Source organism: Kogia breviceps, chromosome 3 (assembly GCF_026419965.1).
Source record: "Kogia breviceps isolate mKogBre1 chromosome 3, mKogBre1 haplotype 1, whole genome shotgun sequence".
NCBI lineage: Eukaryota > Metazoa > Chordata > Mammalia > Artiodactyla > Physeteridae > Kogia > Kogia breviceps.
In genome coordinates, this window is record NC_081312.1 from 67,065,610 (window position 1) to 67,084,395 (window position 18,786).

Sequence of the window (18,786 nt, forward strand, 5' to 3'; positions counted from 1 at the left end):
TTCCAGGTCACTTATACGTTCTTCTGCCTCACTAATTCTGCTATTGATTCCTTCTAGAGTATTTTTAATCTCATTTATTGTGTTGTTCATCCTTGTTTGTTTGCTCTTTACTTCTTCTAGGTCCTTGTTAAAGTTTTTTTGTATTTTCTCCATTCTACTTCTAAGATTTTGGATCATCTTTACTATCATTACTCTGAATTCGTTTTCAGGTAGACTGCCTATTTCCTCTTCACTTGTTTGGTCTGGTGGGTTTGTACCTTGCTCCTTCATTTGCTGTGTATTTCTGTGTCTTCTCATTTTGCTTAACTTACCATGTTTGGGTCTCGTTTTCGCAGGCTGCGGGTTTGTAGTTCCCATTGTTTTTGGTGCCTGCCCCCAGTGGATAAGGTTGATTCAGTGGCTTGTGTAGGCTTCCTGGTGGAGGGGACTGGTGCCTGTGTTCTGTTGTGTGGGGCTGGATCTTATCTTTCTGGTGGGCAGGGCTCCATCTGGTGGTGTGTTTTGGGGTGTCTGTGAACTTATGATTTTAGGCAGCCTCTCTGCTAATTGGTGGTGTTGTGTTCCTATCTTGCTAGTTGTTTGGCATGGGGCATCCAGCACTGGAGCTTGCTGGCTGTTGGGTGGATCTGGGTCTTGGCGTTGAGATGGAGATCTCTAGGAGAGCTCCCGCTGATTGATATTATGTGTGCCCAGGAGGTCTCTGGTGGTCCAATGTCCTGAACTCATCTCTCCCACCTCAGAGGCTCAGGCCTGACACCAGGCCAGAGCACCAAGACCCTGTCAGCCACATGGCTCAGAAGAAAAGGCAGAAGAAAGAAAGAAAAAAAGTAAAAAAGTAAATAAAATTAATTAATTAAAATTAAAAACAGTATTAAAATAAAAAAATAAAAATTAAAAAAGAAAAAGAAGAGAGCAACCAAACCAATAAACAAATCCACCAATGATAACAAGCACTAAAACCTATACTAAGAAAACAAGAATCAGAAACAAGTCAGCTGCAGACAACAAACTCCAAGTCTACAGTTGCTCACAAATTCCACAGCCTCAATTATTGGTTGATTCATTGTCTATTCAGGTATTCCACAGATGCAGCACACCTCAAGTTTATCGTGGGGATTTAATCTGCTGCTCCTGAGGCTGCATGGAGAAATTTCCCTTTCTCTTCTTTGTTTGCACAGCCCCTGGGGTTCAGCTTTGGTTTTTTCCCCATCTCTGTGTGTAGGGTGCCCTCAGGCTTCTCTTCCTTCCCAGACAGGATGGGGTTAAAGCAGCGGTTGTTTAGGGGGCTCTGGCTCACTCAGGCCAGGGGGAAGGAGGGGTATGGTAGTTATAATGGGAATGTGGGGTGAGCCTGTGGCGGCAGAGGCTGGTGTGATATTGCAAGCTGTGTGTTCTCCTGGGGAAGTTGTCCCTGGGTCACAGGGCCCTGGCAGTGGTGGGCTGCATAGGTTCCTGGGGTGGGTGTGTGGATAGTGACTTGCGCTTGCAAACAGGCTTCTTGGTGGCTGCAGCAGCAGCCTTAGCATTTCATGCCTGTCTCTGGGGTCTGAGTAGATAGCCGCAGCTTGCACCTGTCTCTGGAGCTTGTTTAGGAGGTGCTCTGAATCCCCTCTCCTTGTGCACCCCGAAACAATGGTCTCTTGATTCTTATGCAGGTCCAGAGTTTTTCCCAGACTCCCTCCCTGTTAGCTGTGGTGCATTAGCCCCCTTCAGGCTGTGTTCATGCAGTCAACCCCAGTCCTCTCCCTGGGATCTGACCTCTGAAGCCTGAGCCTCAGGTCCCAGCATCCCCCTGTCCCAATGGGTGAGCAGAGAAGCCTCTCAGGCTCGTGAGTGCTGGTTGGCACTGATCCTCTGTGTGGGAATCTCTCCACTTTGCTCTCTGCAACCCTGTTGCTGTTCTCTCCTCTGTGGCTCCAAAGCTCCCCCCCACACACCCCCAATGAAGGGGCTTCCTAGTCTGTGGAAACTTTTCCTCCTTCACAGTTCCCTCCCAGAGGTGCAGGTCCCCGTCCCTATTCTTCTGTCTCTATTTTTTCTTTTTTCTTTTGCCCTACCCAGGTACGTGGGGATTTTCTTGCTTTTTCGGAGGTCTGAGGTCTTCTGCCAGCATTCAGTAGGTGTTCTGTAGGAATTGTTCCACATGTAGATGTATTTTTGATGTACTTGTGGGAAAGAAGGTGATCTCTATTTCTTACTCCTCCACCATCTTGAAGGTCGCCACTACCCCCATTCTTTTCCTTCAACATTTATTAACCCTGATGATTAATTCATGCATTTATTTAATTAATATTTATTAAGTGTCTACTCTATGCCAGACCTGGTTCCAGGTGCTGGGATTAGAGCAGTGAAAAAAGCAGTCAAAAATACCTACCCTCAATAGCCATGACATAGAAACAATCTAAATGTCCATCAATAGATGAGTGGATAAAGAAAAGCAGTACATATATACAATGGAATACTACTCAGGCATAAAAATGAATGAAACGAAGTCATTTGCAGCAACATGGATGGACTCAGAGATTATCATACTAACTGAAGTAAGTCAGAAAGAGAAAGACAAATACTATATGATATCATTTAAATGTGGAATCTAAAATATGATACAAATGAACCTACTATGGAACAGAGACAGACTCACAGACATAGAGAACAAACTTGTGGTTGCCAGGGGGAAGGGGGAGTGGGGGGGATGGGTTGAGAATTTGGGATGAGCAGATGCAAACTATTATATATAGGGTGGATAAACAACAAGGTCCTACATATAGCACAAGGAACTATATTCAATATCCTGTGATTAAGCACAATGGAAAAGAATGTATATATTTGTTTAAGTGAATCACTTTTCTGTACACCTGAAACTAACAACATTGTAAATCAACTGTACTCGAATAAAATTAAAATTTAAAAAAGAAACGAATTAAAAACAAAAAAAACAAAACAAAAAAATACCTACCCTCAAGAAGATGCTATTCTAATGGACCACTCATGCCACACATGTCAACCATATCACTGGTCCACCTGAGGGCCAGTATCGGACACCCTGTCAGGACCCAGGATTGGCAATAGGTAAAGAGTGGGAAGAAGAAAAGACCAGGCCTCCAGATAGCCACACCCCACCCCTACCCTCCTGCCAGAGTCTGACTACACACCAGCATGGTTAAGAAAAAAATTCCGTATTGCTACACTCACCTTTGTGTGATGCTTTGGGTTTTATCACCTCTGGAGGCTCACAGTTCTTGCAGCTGAGATTGTGGCTCTCCTTTCCAACCAACAGATACCTATCACCAAGAACTTTTCATGAGGAAAAACCTGAAGATCTGAAGGAACCGAGGGCAATTTACATGAAACTCTAGGTTCCTGGCTGCTGGTCCTATGCAGGCACCTTCTCATTAGGTATGAGCTATACTGACTGAGCAGCTCTGCGATCTAGGAATCCATCCACATGCAGTCCACCTCTGCCACGCTAGAGACTCGTGTCAGCAATGCCTGAAGAGCATGACTGGGAGATTCAATTTGACCTACTTCATACTCGGGTTCCTTCTCAGTAGGATCTTAATGAGTTTCACTAAGCCAAATCTTCTCAGTTTCCCTAAAATGTAAGGAAGGAAACAAGATTCAGATGATTCATTTAGAAATATCCCTTTATCATGCAATGTTGACTAAAATCACTGTTTTCAAATGAGGGCATGTCAAGTAGATGACTACCACTTATCTATTACAAGAGCAGGAACAGAAACTATCTAAAAAATAGATAAACTCAATTCTCAAAATAACTAAAAAATGTTATTTTGGCCAGGGATTCAGCCCCTTTCTCTCAAACCAAACCTTTTAGTAAAAGTAATAACATATGAGGAAAATAGGTGTTTTGAATTGAATTTCTTTTTTTCCCTTTCCTCCTGGTGGAGGTGACTAATGGACAGTGAAATGGCCAAGAGGTAGGCAGGAAGCCACAGAGGACAGGAGGAAGAGTGAAGGACAGAAATAATCCACAGATTGTAGCTAAGTTTAAAACAATGTAGAATTCAATATATTTCTACTTTGCATGGGAAGGGAAGAGGCATGGAAAAAAATAGTTATATTAACTTAGGTAATGACAGTAATTAATAGCTGCATGCCTCTAGGCCCAGTGCCTGCCAGGTATTTTTCTATCCATTATCTCTCAGCAATCCTGCAAGGGTGGCATTATTCTTATTTTAAAGAAGAAAAATTGGAGACTCAGAGAGTTAAGTGACATTCCCAGACTCACATTGAAAAGTGGAAGAGCCTGGACTGAAACCCAAACTTAAGGCCCCTCCCTTTCACCTTGTCTCCTCTGCACCACTCCTTAGAATCCACTGCAAAATTTTACACATTTATCAAATGGGCATCTATTATGTTATTATGATACTTTAAAACATTTTAAATAACATTCTAGTGAAACATGTAGGATATCATTAGGGTATGGAAAAATTACCTAGAGAGCTTTTTTAAGTTGCATATTCCTGGGTTCCACATCTGGAAGATTGAAATTCAGTAGGTCTGGGGTAGGGTCCAGGAATCTACATTTTAAACAGGCATCCAAGTAATTAATACAGGTGATCATCAGATTATACTTTGAGACACAATGTCATAGACCCTACACCAAATTTCTAATTCTCAATTTCTTATTCCCTTGCCTTGTCACTCATTTTATTCTAAAATGTATGGATATGTGCCAATGAGACAGTAGTCTGGTATATTGGGAAAAAAATAAAATGCTGGTGGGAAGGGCCCTAGGTTCTTGGTAGAACTCTGTTGCTAACTAGTTGGGTAAACTCAAACAATTCCTTTGAATGGTGTGGGCCTTTGCTCCTTTACAAATAAGGAGTTTCTAAAATCATGCATCTATGATTTTATTTGGCTGAAGAAAGCCAATTTTTAAAATGATAATGACCTCTAGAGCCTAAACATTTCAATGGTGAAATCTAATAAGCAGAGTCTAGTTTCTCTATAAATTTTATAATATCAATACAATGCCTCCAAATATTATGGATTTTGGGGAAGGGAACAGGAATCCAAAAATGGAAGCAAGTACAAGTTATATTTTTAAGACCATTCAGTTGTTTGCTTAGCAACTGATTTCTTCAATCAAGTAGTTATAGCTATACTAAGAATTCTTTAAGTATATATACAGTAGACCCTTGAACAACATGAGTTAGAACTGTGCCAGTCCACTTATATGTGGATTTTTTCAATAGTAACTACTGTAGTACTAAATGATCCACAGTTGAATCTGTGGATACAGATCCACAGACACGGAGGGTCAACTGTAAAGTTATAGGAGGATTTTCCACTGAGCAGAGAATGGGGCCCCAAACCCCCATGTTGTTTAAGGGTCAGCTGTATTTCAAATCTTAGAAAACAGCTGTTGCACAATCATTCATTCTAGCTTTCAGTAGCATCTTGAAGTTCAAAGCTATTTTGAGTTAGCTTTTAAAGAACTAAAGATAATCCTTGATTTACATCAACACACCGTTGGATATTGAAAACACAGGTTGAGAATTGCTGATTTATATCTTGTTTTTAAATGCCCGAAGTATGGCTTATTGGATGGTTAGTGTCCATGGAGATAAATCTAACAAGTGAAATGAGTCACACAAATGAAGCCACAAGTTACAAAAGAGAAGAAAGACCACGGTGAAAGAGCTATGGTTCTAAGTCAGTGAGGAAAATCATGAAGCAAACTTGCTCACTTTCAGAAAATTGTGTAATATATTTACCTTGAAATATTCCTCTCAGCTCTGTGACTTATTAACACCTTCCTAAGGCACTAATTTTCTTGTTCAAACAGACTACTCTAGCAGCAGAATTTGGTTACAGAAAGAGACAAGGAAAAGATATATTATTACGTAGGAAATCTGAATCACCAGAAACAAAGGAAACAATTCTCTCAATTATGAACTAAGTTGAGATGCACTACTTATAGCAATGTTAAGGGAGACATTAATTTCACACTTAGGTAGTGTGTAATATTTTCTCCAGCATTTTTCAGTATAATTTAACAGCTCTTATTTAAAAAGGAACTTTTCAACTCAATTGATGCTAGTTTTATCTCTGAAGCTTTCAATTATACCACATTCCCAAAAGCATCATATTAAGTAAACTCAATGCCTTCATAATCTTACATAGCCTACATAGCATAGTAGAGGCACTTAGGGAAGTGTACTGAGATTATTTTGCATGTATCATAAGGATAAATATATGTTTTCTATCTATTTTCTAGCTCTTTCCTTTATAAGATCTTGGAGAGTTCATAAATTGACTTTGACTTCTTCAGTTTATGATTTTGCAGCATCCTAGAAAGATGAAATGTTTGCTGCTGCAGCTAAGGAGTATAATATTGCTGCAGTCTATTTACTTGTATTGCAAGGTAAGCTCAGAGGTTAAAATGAAAAGGTTACTTTTTTAGGTCAAGAATTCTAAGGAAAACAAGTTTTTTATACTCCATACTAATCTTTAACAACATTCATGACTGCTATGACCTAAAAATCCAAAGTAACTATTTTTTCTGTCTTAGAAAAAATTCTAGCCAATAACCTCTAATCCACACATAACCCAAAATATGAACTCCAGAACCAAACCCCTGACAAACCATCAAAGACCAGGTGGGCACCAGGTTATGTAGGTGCTCAAGCACCTTCCCTCTTCACATTTTACTGCATCTTCAAAAATGAAGAAATAGTTCTGTGAGCCAAAAAGGGGGTGGTGGAACTACAGAGCTCTTGCTACTGAGACAAATGAGAAGAGTGTGCCCCCAGTGGATCAGAAACTTCTATAATCATGATCTTCAGAATCACTGGAATGCTCCTTGGCCTGCAAATTTTGTATTTGCCTAATTTTTTAGAGGTTCTGGGCTCACTTAAATAACTTTGGGTATAACTGGGGTCTAAGGATATTCTATTAGTGCTGAGGAGACCGAGAGAGCAGGCCTTTTTGGAAATGTGTCTATACTGTATCTAAAGAATAAATAACTTTCTCTAGGATTGTTGTTTAGGCATTTAAAATTTTGGTAGGCTAAAGCATTCTCAATAATAATTCTGAATAATCCTGGTGTGTGAAATGCCAGATGAAGGAATATCGAGGTAGAAGAAATGAATTCATAATAATGGCAGCTAAAATTTATAAGTGTTTGACATGAATGATTTTGGTTAATCCTCACAGTAATCCTTTGAGGTAGGTATAATTATATATTCCATTTCACAAATGAGGAAACTGAGATCCATAGAAGTTAAGCAACTTGCTTGAGGATTCACAGCTGGTAGTGGCAGAATAAGAATTTAACCCAGGCAACTGGGTTCTAGATCTGACATGTTAAGTGGTATGCTATATGGCCTTCCAGAAGGCCTCTTTTTTTTCCAGAAGGTCCAGCTCCACAATGGTCAGCTTGTCTCTGCCTACTTGTCCTTAGTTGCCAAGGAAATGAGACAATCTCTAAGGTGAGCAGCATAAAACATTCAAATGAGATTTAAATAAGGAACTTAACATTTTTGATTATGCTACATTGTGCTGTACTAAAGGCAATTTATTTCATTCAGTACTTCACAAGTCATACCATTAATTTTATTATTATTATTATTTTTGTGTGTGTGTGGTATGCGGGCCTCTCACTATTTGTGGCCTCTCCCGTGGCAGAGCACAGGTTCCGGACGCGCAGGCTCAGCGGCCATGGCTCACAGGCCCAGCGCGGCATGTGGGATCTTCCCGGACCGGGGCACGAACCCGTGTCCCCTGCATTGGCAGGCGGACTCTCAACCACTGCGCCACCAGGGAAGCCCGCCAATACCATTAATTTTAGAATGTGATACTAGCATGGAAGATTTACCCTATCCAATCTATCATTTTTTTCAATAGGAATTTTCTGACATTGAGGATACAACATGTGGGGAAATGGCATTAGCAGCCTCTGGGAACATATTCCAAGTTATAAAGCTCTTTGCAAGGGGTTGGGGAAGAAGGGGCAACTCTCTACCTAGAATTTGTGGGAAGTGACCATAAGACAGATGGAATTCTCAATCCTGTCACTTTGACTGGGAAAACCTCATTGCCTTGAGGTTCGTGGAAGAAACTTGTTGCCCACCTTGGGCCCCTGGGAGGTCCCCACAGCACCTCCTCAGCAGTGGACTTTTACAGTATACCCCTCGCCTCTAGGGACCAGGGGGTTCCTCAGCTCTAGTAGAGATGCTAAGGAATTCCGAGAACACTGTGCAAATCCTAACATCTTTGGGTGCACAGCTAAATCGTGCACACTACTTTCTTCCCTAGCTTTTCTATTCTCAGCTGTGGCGGTTCTGTGTTATCTGTACTCACACAAATCTCTATGCCTCTGGAAAGTGACAATGACCAAGTTCTCTCATCACCAATTCATTGAAAGTTTGTGGTCAAAATAGACAAAGAAATTACTGGAAAAGGTTGGAAAGGCTAAGAAGGTTTTTTTTTTTTTTTTTTTTTTTTGCGGTATGCGGGCCTCTCGCTGTTACGGTCTCTCGCGTTGCGGAGCACAGGCTCCGGACGCGCAAGCTCAGCAGCCATGGCACATGGGCCCAGCTGCTCCGTGCGCGGCATGTGGGATCTTCCCGGACCGGGGCACGATCCCGTGTTCCCTGCATCGGCAGGCGGACTCTCAACCACTGAGCCACCAGGGAAGTCCAAGGAGGTTTTAATAAATGATGTAATATATTAAGTTGCCCAAAGTACAAGCGCCTTTTCAAAAGGCAGCCCCCTAATTTGTAATCGCACTCTTATTATTTAGACCCAAGTTCATTCCATATTTCATGACATTTTATTATTTCCTTATCTGGCAATGGTTACTCTTGAACCTGTGGTCAGATAATAAGGTTGGGCAGATGGTACTTTCAATTTAAATGGATTTTCATGCCATTAAAAGGAATGTTTGCTCTAAGAAGAGCATTGACTGTAAAAGTCACAGACTTCAGACCGTTTCCTGTGGGATTTTTCCACTATCCTTCCAATTAGTCAGTCAATGTGATGTTTCCCTAAACATAATCATTTATTTTTCTCTGGAGGGTTACCTTCCATCCCATTCAAGAAAGATGATCCTGGAAAATAAGGAAAGCTTTCTACACCCCCCCAGTATAATATTTATGATTAATTGCAGCCTAACATAATGAATGACAAAAGGAAAAAGTATTAAGTTTCCTTGCTCTTCTCATATAAAAAAGCATTTGTTGTAGTTTGAGTCCCAGCCAACTTCCATTGTTTAGGCAATAATTAGTTAAATTATACCAATCACCAGCAATCATAACAGAAATTGTATAATTGTACTTTAGACCAATGACCTTGGACTTATGAAAATACAACACCGGGTATTTAATTATATGTGGCACTACAATTCTATATCTATAAAGTCAAGGTTTTTATATTAATTAATTTACAATACCCTGTACCTAAACATTTCTGAAAGTGACAAAATTATGTAAGTTTCACAAGTTATCCAAATAGCATTTATTTCAAACAAACTGATCCATATTAAAAACAAGACTTCCACTCTCATATAAATAATGACTTCACATATTTCAGAAATTTGAAGGGACTTTGCCACAAACATGTTTAAACTGAACTGTTTCAGAGAATTGGACTAGTTTAAATTATTGAAGGATGAAAACAAAGCAACATCTTTTGTAATCAGAGAAACGTTGAATCTGTTCAATACTCACTGTCAGTAGAGTTCACCTTAAGAAACAGAATGGGCTGTGCATACAAAAACAAACCTCAAGTTGGAAGCTCTACATCAACAGAACGATGAATAAAGGACTCTTCCAACACAGTAGGCAAATTTCTCCTTTAATAAGCAGCCAAGAAAAAGCAATATTTCAACGTTTGCTTTCCTTCTTCTGAGGGAGAGGGTTTCACTATGACTTATTTTACTTCCTTTTTATTCTGTCCTATTTTCTTGGCTCTCACAGACAGCTCCAGTAGCAACATGACAATCCCACTTTGCACTTGCCGAAAGCGCCTTTTCTCTAAAACTCTCAGCTGTGGTCTATGCGAGGAGAGTGTAAAACAGGGGAAACGATGCAAACACTGAAGTTCATCCTCTCGTGCAAACATTTTGAAAGACACAGATTCATCTGAACCCCAGACTGGCGAAGAAGGACACCAACAAAAACCAAACTCCTCCCAAACTTCATGCTTAGTATCCCTGAGGCCTTTGGCAAGATTTACCATTATCTTGAGCTCTGACTCACATATAAAATAAAGCAATGAATGACATTTTCTTTATGAGCATCTGAAGAGTAACTAGATTGCGTTTTCTAAAATAAAACTTGGAAGAAAAGCAGATTCTTGGAATTCTAAAAATAAGACTAAAGTGGGTACTTAGTGTGTATTACTCTTGAATGCATGTTTCTAGAGTCGAAAACACTCACATTTCTATTTTTTAAATGAAAAACTTACTTATCTAGGGAAAAAACATCTCAAAATAAAAAATGCTTCAGAATAAAATGTATCAAAAGGTTGTTGACGCTCTCTTCTCAAACCTATGTATATGCATGTGTAAATCTGCATCTATAGCTATCTACACAAGTATTTTTTAAAGGAAGAAAGAGAACTTTCTTTACAAACATCAGAGAACTCTATTGTATGTTAAAGTTATTTACGGTTACTATCATAAGATAGAGATTTTCAATTCCCCAGATTCCTGAGGAGTAGCTGGACTTCAGGAGTCTACGACCATTCCTTTGCCTCAGCATTTATAATGGCTTTCAAAACTTAGAGCAGTTTCTCTTCATATTTCATCAAAGATGCAGATAGTCCTTTTCAAAGGTTATCAGCTAATTAGAAGAGTTGATTTGTGTGGATTGGAAATTTCTCATCCTCAGTCTGGAAAACAGTTTGGTATTTTCTTATAAAGTTAAACCTTTACCTAACATATGATCTAGCAATCCCATTCTTAGGTATTCATGCAAGAGAAATGAAAACTTATTTCCAATTGGCTTCATTCAAATTGCTGAAAACTGAAGACAACTCAAATGTACCTCTGGTGAATGGAAACAAACTGTGGTACATCTATCTATACAATAAAATCTTACTCAATAATAAAAAGAAATGAACTGTTCATGCACACAACATGGATGAATCTCAAATGCCTTATGCTAAGTGAAAGAAGCCAGACTCAAAAGACTACGTCTTGTACAAGCCTGCTTATATGACATTCCAGAAAAGGCAAAATTATAGGAAGAGAAAACAGATCAGTGGTCACTAGGGGCTGGGGACGGGAGTAAGAGGAGAGGTTGACTATAAGGGCAACAAAAGGAATTTTTTTTTTTGAGGTTGTTAGAACTATTTTGTAATTTAATCGTGCCGGTGGTGACAGGACAGTGTGTGTCTGTCAAAACTCCACATTACACCAAAAGTGTGAATTTTACTGTAGGTGAATACGGTAAACTTAAAAAATGAATTAACATACAAGCACAAGCATAAAAAACCTGGAAGAATATATGCCAAAACACTGATGGTGATTATCTCTTAGGTGTGGTATTATGGGTGATTTTAATTTTCTTTCTTGTCCTCTACAATTTTTAAATTATCCCCGGTAAATATATATTATTTTTGTTTCTAGGGGAAGAATAAAATTGCATTCCTTTCATCTGTTGAATGTGAGCTTCCAGATCTAGTTGACTGCAACTGCCTCTTGGAGGCCTCCTTCATTCCAGTCCTCCTTCCCTTCTGTCCTTTGTCCTTTATAATAGTTTCAACATGTCAACACTCAGTTCAAGAAGACGCAGTGGTTGCCTAATGCCTACTCAAGCAAGCCCTAATTTCTTTGCTGCCTTTAGAGTCTATTGCTGATATAATAAGATTGGGCAAAGGTTTATTGAGCCCTTATTATATGCCAGGAACTGCTAGGTGCTCTACATGAAATATCTTACGTAATCCTAGCACAACAGTCTTAAATGATATGCTTTATCTGTCCTCAATTTATAGATGCCCATTGTCACATGCTAATAGAGAAAGAAGTGTGATGATCCCAGAGCCCAAATTCTCAATCACTGCAGTGGAGTGAGGCAGTTAAAAAGTATGGCACCTGGGGCTTCCGTGGTGGCGCAGTGGTTGAGAATCTGCCTGCCAATTCAGGGGACACGGGTTCGAGCCCTGGTCTGGGAAGATCCCACACGCCGCGGAGCAACTGGCCCCGTGAGCCACAACTACTGAGCCTGCGAGTCTGGAGCCTGTGCTCCGCAACAAGAGAGGCTGCGATAGTGAAAGGCCTGCGCACCGCGATGAAGAGTAGCCCCTGCTTGCTGCCAACTAGAGAAAGCCCTCGCACAGAAATGAAGACCCAACACAGTCAAAATTAAAATAAATAAATTAAAAAAAAAAAAAAAAGAAGAGCAATTGATTAAAAAAAAAAAGTATGGCATCTGGAGGAAAGCTGCCTGGGTTCTGAAGCTTGGCTCACTACTGTAGCTGGTGATCTTGGGGGGAAATTGTTTAACTTCCCTGAGTCTTTTCCCTGACATTAAATAAGGATAATAGCAGCAACTATTCATCAGCTGGTTGTGCGGATTAAATTATATTACACATGTAAAGTGCCTAGTACAGAATAGGTGTTCCCTCTGTGCCCTCTCTCCCACCCCTTCCAGTGTTCTTTCCTCTTCAGCTCTAGCAGGAACCTTCAGCTCCCATCAAGGTGATCTCCTAACTATTCAGTAACAGCGCCAGGCTCTTCTTGTTTCTAGGTCACTGGTTTATTATCCCTTTAGTCCAGAACATCCGCTCTTCTCTTTTCCATCTCTGTCTTACCCTAGCCAACAAGGCTCAGCTCAAGTTTCCCTCCGTCCAAGACAACATTTCTTTATAAACCTCCTTATGGGTGGTCACTGATGATTTTATGGGCATTAATTTTGTCTTTGATTAAAACGCCCATCCAAAAAGGTAGAGAGCATTTCCATCATCATGGAAAGTTCTATTAAAGAGTGCAGGTCTGGGGCTTCCCTGGTGGCGCAGTGGTTGAGAGTCTGCCTGCCGATGCAGGGGACGCGGGTTCGTGCCCCAGTCTGAGAAGATCTCACATGCCGCGGAGTGGCTGGGCCTGTGAGCCATGGCCGCTGAGCCTGCGCATCCAGAGCCTGTGCTCTGCAATGGAAGATGCCACAACAGTGAGAGGCCCGTGAACTGCAAAAAAAAAAAAAAAAACACAAAAAACAAAAAAGAGTGCAGGTCTGAAATCTAAACCTTTGGAGGGTAAGGACTATAGCTAAGGTTCTGGAAACCCAGCAGTGCATAACACAGTGATTACATAGGAAAAATTCAGTTGAGCACTTAAGTTTTGCTTTATTGATTTACCAAGGGTATGCACATTTGATGGGAATACTAATGTAGGCATGATCGTTTGACCTCGGCTACAAAATAATGGTTGATTCAGTTATTTATACAATTTCAACTTTTGTTTCAAAAGACCAAATTTCCAAAGAGCCCAGCTCATCTCTCCCTTTTGAGGGAAATGAAATAGTTATTCTGCCAATGACCCCTTTGGTTATGAGCTGATGTCCTCTGTGACACATGCAATTTTCACAGAATCTTAGATGAAAGCTGCCTGTATTAAGTAATCTTTTGCAAATCATTACCTAAAATAATTGTCTTAAAGTGAAAAGACTTGCTGTGCTTGACAAATACTGCCCTGATAACTTGCAGCATTTCAATAAAAGGAAAAATGTATACATTCACCTTATTTTAAAGGTAAAGAATTAAGGTCAAGTGATATAACCTGGGTCACATTTCAGCACTACTACTGGATCCAGTTCCCTCAGACACCTGAGCCCCTAGCCTACTTTCTCTCCACTGAATCCTAGAGTTCTAAATCACTCCCATACACTTAGGGCATTTTGTGCCCACTAATGATGCCACTTATTCTGAGCGCCTACAATTTGTAAGCTCTCTGTAAAAGTGGCAAAAGCTGAAGCTGATGCACACACCTCAATCATGTAAACATCTTGGCTCTAACTCAGCTGTGTCACTGTCACAGAGTAAATGACTCTCAAAAAAGTCAGACTGAGCTTAAACCATTCCACTAAAGCTGCTGCAGAGAAGTAGGCTATTAAGAAATAAAACATAAAATTAACAAAACAGCATTTCTTCCACCATATGCTAAGAGGTTTCTCCAAATGATCACACACACACACACACACACACACACACACACAAATCCACACATCAGACAGGAGAGCAAACTGAGAAAGTGGTTTCAGGGATGTGTTCAGATGTGTTCATTGAAATACTCAAGAAAGATAAATTGCTTTTTGATAATTAGATATGAGGAAGTCTTTTTTTTTTTTTGGTCTTCTACGACAGGGGTCTCCAACCCCTGGGCTGCGGACCGGTACCAGTCCATGGTCTGTTACGAACCAGGCCGCACAGCAAGGCTTTATCTGCCGCTCCCCATCGCTCCCCACGGCTCACATTACCACCTGAACTCCACACCACCCCCCTCCCTGGAAAAATTGTCTTCCGCGAAACTGGTCCCTGGTGCCAAAAAGGTTGGGGACTGCTATTCTATGCCTGCTTTGTGTATTACAGAAAGACTTAAAATTCCAAGGAGGTAAAGGTCTTTCTCCACATGCTTCATCTCTTTGTGCCTATATCCAGGACACAATGAGAACTTTTATAAAAATTTCTCTTATCAGGCTTATTTGCCAAGTATTTTCAATGTTAAAACAGTTCACTATTTCACTCAAACTGTAATTAAGACTTGAAGAAGAAAGTTATTCCTGGGTGCATCATTATTAACATTCAAAAAGAATAAAAGGGGGATAGATATGAGTTTCAACAAATGAATTAGCAAAATGAACCTGATTTTATATTTTTGGCATTCCCTGATAGCATAGCTCCTGTAATCATAGCATAAATAATGGCCCCTATTATTAAAACAGAGAAATTTAACAAGGCACAAGATCAAAGTGCACACACACTGGGCTAACCTCACATTCATTCAGTCACAATTATTAAAAAATGCTTTCAGCTAGACTTGCACTTTGAATTTGAGAGGATTTCTTAACGGACATTAAATTTACAGCCTCTCCTTATTGTAGCAAATTTGCTTGACTTTTGGTCTTTATACTGACATTTTGATAAACTAGTACTCTAGTCCCATGGAGAAATAGCATGATAATAATCTATAGCAAACACTTCCAAATTTAAAAAAAAAAAAAAAGGAGCAGAGATATCAGGATAACACGCAGCTCTCCAACATCAGAAAAAATAATCAACAGTACCAACAAAAACCTATTGGCAGCCTCTTTGCTTTTGCTCATATTGAAATTCCCTCCCCCTCCCACAATCCCCTGGGAGGTATGCTCCATCTTTTCATTAAAGAGATTGAGATGGGAAGGTAGCGAGAGTCAGAGACAGAAAGAAATAGAGTGTGATGAAGAGATACAGACAGAGGAAGAGACCCAGAGACACGGAGAGAGACAGAGAAGAGAGCCCAAGACAGATGACATAGAGCGAGAAGCTGAGAGAGAAACAAAAGCCTCTAATTCAGAGCTAGTTGATATTAGGTTAGGCATTGAGTATAATAATCTGTTGGAAAGTCCAAACAAGAGTGAAAGGAAGGTGGATGTATTCAGCTAAAATTGACTTGCTCCATGGTCCAATCATATTATCCCTGACCTTTCCTCCACATCATGCCCCCACCTCACATTCAGGGGCTCTATTTTTTTTTTTTTTTTTTTTTGCGGTATGTGGGGCTCTCACTGTTGTGACCTCTCTGGTTGTGGAGCACAGGCTCCGGACGCGCAGGCTCAGCGGCCATGGCTCACGGGCCCAACCGCTCTGCGGCATGTGGGATCTTCCCGGACCGGGGCACGAACCCGTGTCCCCTGCATCGGCAGGCGGACTCCCAACCACTGCGCCACCAGGGAAGCCCCAGGGGCTCTATTTTGAGCATCATCTAACCTTGGTATTTTTACTCAGGTTGTTCCAGTTGGGTCAGTCACCAGAAAGTGGAGAATACTAATTTGTAATCTCCAAGGTATTTGGATCAGGGAGTTAATTTTCATTTGAAACTCAAACGGTGTGAGCCACTCATCCCTTGATACCATTTATACCGCTTAGCTGCCGAGGGTGCTCGCAGATCCTGGCATTTCACTAATTACTACAGGAGATGATCGCCTCCAACACTTGCGTTAGTTGAAGCATCCTCTTCACCAGTGAAGCAGGAGGTAGGAGACACTGCAGGATTGACTGATTCTGGGGTATTGACAATGCAAAGCAAAAGTCTGTGAGATGTGCTCTACCTCAGCTGACACTGGCCTATTTGTTACACACAACTGAAGACACTGTGTATTCCGGTGAACTTCATTTTAAAATGTAGACCAATAACATCAACTATGCCAGTGGTTCTCGAACTTCGGCATGCATCAAAATCACCTGGACCTCTACCAGAGGGCTTGCTAGAACACACGCTGCTGGGCCCTCCCCACAGAGTTTCTGACTCAGCAGGTCTGGGGATCCACCTTGAGAACCCAGCAATCCCAGGTAATTTAGGAGAGGAAGACTGTCAGTAAAACAAATAGGTTCATACATACAAAGAGGGAAGAGGATGCCTCCTCTAGACCAATGCTTTTTAAACTTAAATGTGCCTATGAATCACCTTGGGATCTTGTTGAAATGCAGATTCTGATTGAGTAGGCCTGGACTGGGTCCAGAGATTCTTCATTTCTAATGAACTCCCAGGTGATGTTGATGCTACTGGCCCAGGAACTCCTGAGTTTCAAAGCTCTACATTACCCAGGGCAGTGCTTATCAAAGTATGTCCTGAGGATCATCCATATCAAAATCACAGGGCTGGTTGGGGAGGCAGGGTATTGTTATTATTGCAGATTTCTAGGCCCACCCCCTAGATATACTGTATCAAAAACTCTGAAAGTGGGGTCCCAGGAATCTGCAGGTCAAACCAGAGTTTCTATGATTCCTATACAGACTAAGAACAATGCACTGGGTGTTGGGGGATGGCATGGGGGAGAGGAAGTCAGGGAAAGGGAGACATTAATAGGTAGTTATTCAGGGATTAATATTTCCAGGTACTGGCTAGCAGGGCGCCTGGGTATTTTCTCTCTCTATTCCAGTGCCCACCTTATGTTGGCTGTTGATGACATCAGAAAAACTAACTAGGATCCTAAAAGAAGGGGTGAAATGTCTAATGGCCTATTTTGCTCTGTACTAGCCAAAACTTAGTAAGGAAAAAAAAAAAAAGGAAACTATAGGCCATATTTTAAATTTTTTTCATAAATTTAAATTATTTCTGCTTTACCTATCTTCTGTTTCCATAGACAACCACAAGTTGTCTAGACGTCTTTTGTTAGTAGTAAGTGAAAAAATGTTTCTGTAATGATTACTTAATATGTTGCTAAATCCAGGAGACAGCGACTGTCTGCCAGCAAGTGCCATATTGAAGTTTCCTAAACACTACAAAAAATAGAAATTATTTACGGTTAGCATTCAACATTGGCAAACAAGTCATGCTATTAAAGTTGTATTTGCATATGCTATATTAGGAAGCATGCTAATGTATGTGCAAAACTGGGCATAATTAATCATTTCCACCAGTGATAGATATCCCATTTCCAATCTTGCGGTCCAATCCCTCCTTTCTTGGGAGCAGAGATGTGTGTTTCTAACCTCCTGGGAACACAGCATTATGTGCAATACCCCTCCCCCAACCCCCTGCTCCTACACCTACCTTTAAAGGACTGAACCATGAAAGATAATTCCATGTTCTTATCTGAAGACTAAGAAAATAAAGCAGTATTTGAACAGCAGTAAATATGGACAATTGTTTCTAATCCTAGTCTTATTGTCAGGAACATTTAGGGAGCTTTTCAAAAGCTCAGGTTCCCCAATCATCTCAAGATTCATATTCAGTAGGCTTGGGGTAGGCCAGAATATTTATGACTGTCTAAAACACCCCAGGTGACTAAGATGATCAGCCAGCATTGGGCCCTACTGGCCAATGAGCATTGGACAGAACCAGGGAACTTCGATAATATTGTAGTTATTATTTTTGTTGTTCATAATAATTTCTGTTAATATTGAGTTCTTCCTACATATCAGGCATGTTACTAAGCACTTTACATATATTATCACTGAATCATCACAACAACCATGCATTTATGGGCGAGGAAACTAAGACTTGGATAGGTTAAGTAATTTGCCTAAAGCCAGAGATAGTAAGGGCAAAGCAGAAATTTGATTTTATCACTAAGTAGTAAATCAGTCATTTGAGTAGTTATGTGAGTCATTTAAGTCATTGGGTTTTCTCATTTGGAGATGAGGGCTGGTGGGCTAGATGCTAGAGATCTTCTAATCTTCCTTTTTTTGATTCACTATTTTATTTTATTTTATTATTTTTTTAACATCTTTATTGGAGTATAATTGCTTTACAATAGTGTGTTAGTTTCTGCTTTATAACAAAATGAGTCAGCTATACATATACATATATCCTCATATCTCCTCCCTTTTGCGTCTCCCTCCCACCCTCCCTATCCCATCCCTCTAGGTGGTCACAAAGCACCGAGCTGATCTCCCTGTGCTATGTGGCTGCTTCCCACTAGCTATCTATTTTACATTTCGTAGTGTATATATGTCCAGGCCACTCTCTCACTTCGTCCCAGTTTACCCTTCTCTTTCCCTGTGTCCTCAAGTCCATTCTCTATGTCTGTGTCTTTATTCCTCTCCTGGCCCTAGGTTCATCAGAACCTTTTTTTTTTTTTTAGATTCCATATATATGTGTTAGCTTACTGTATTTAT

At 40.5% G+C, this 18,786-nt stretch overlaps 1 protein-coding gene across 1 annotated transcript in view; it reads right to left on the minus strand.

The window, feature by feature from the left end:
• Positions 1 to 2,050: 2,050 nt before the first annotated feature.
• NUBPL (NUBP iron-sulfur cluster assembly factor, mitochondrial) overlaps positions 2,051 to 18,786 on the minus strand; it is a 530,407-nt gene continuing 513,671 nt past the window's right edge. Inside the window, exons 22-23 of the transcript XR_010839581.1 lie at positions 4,457 to 4,541; positions 2,051 to 3,592 (exon numbers count right to left, since the gene is read on the minus strand). The gene's annotated coding sequence lies outside the window, so the exon portion shown is untranslated. The remainder of the gene's footprint in view (positions 3,593 to 4,456; positions 4,542 to 18,786) is intronic.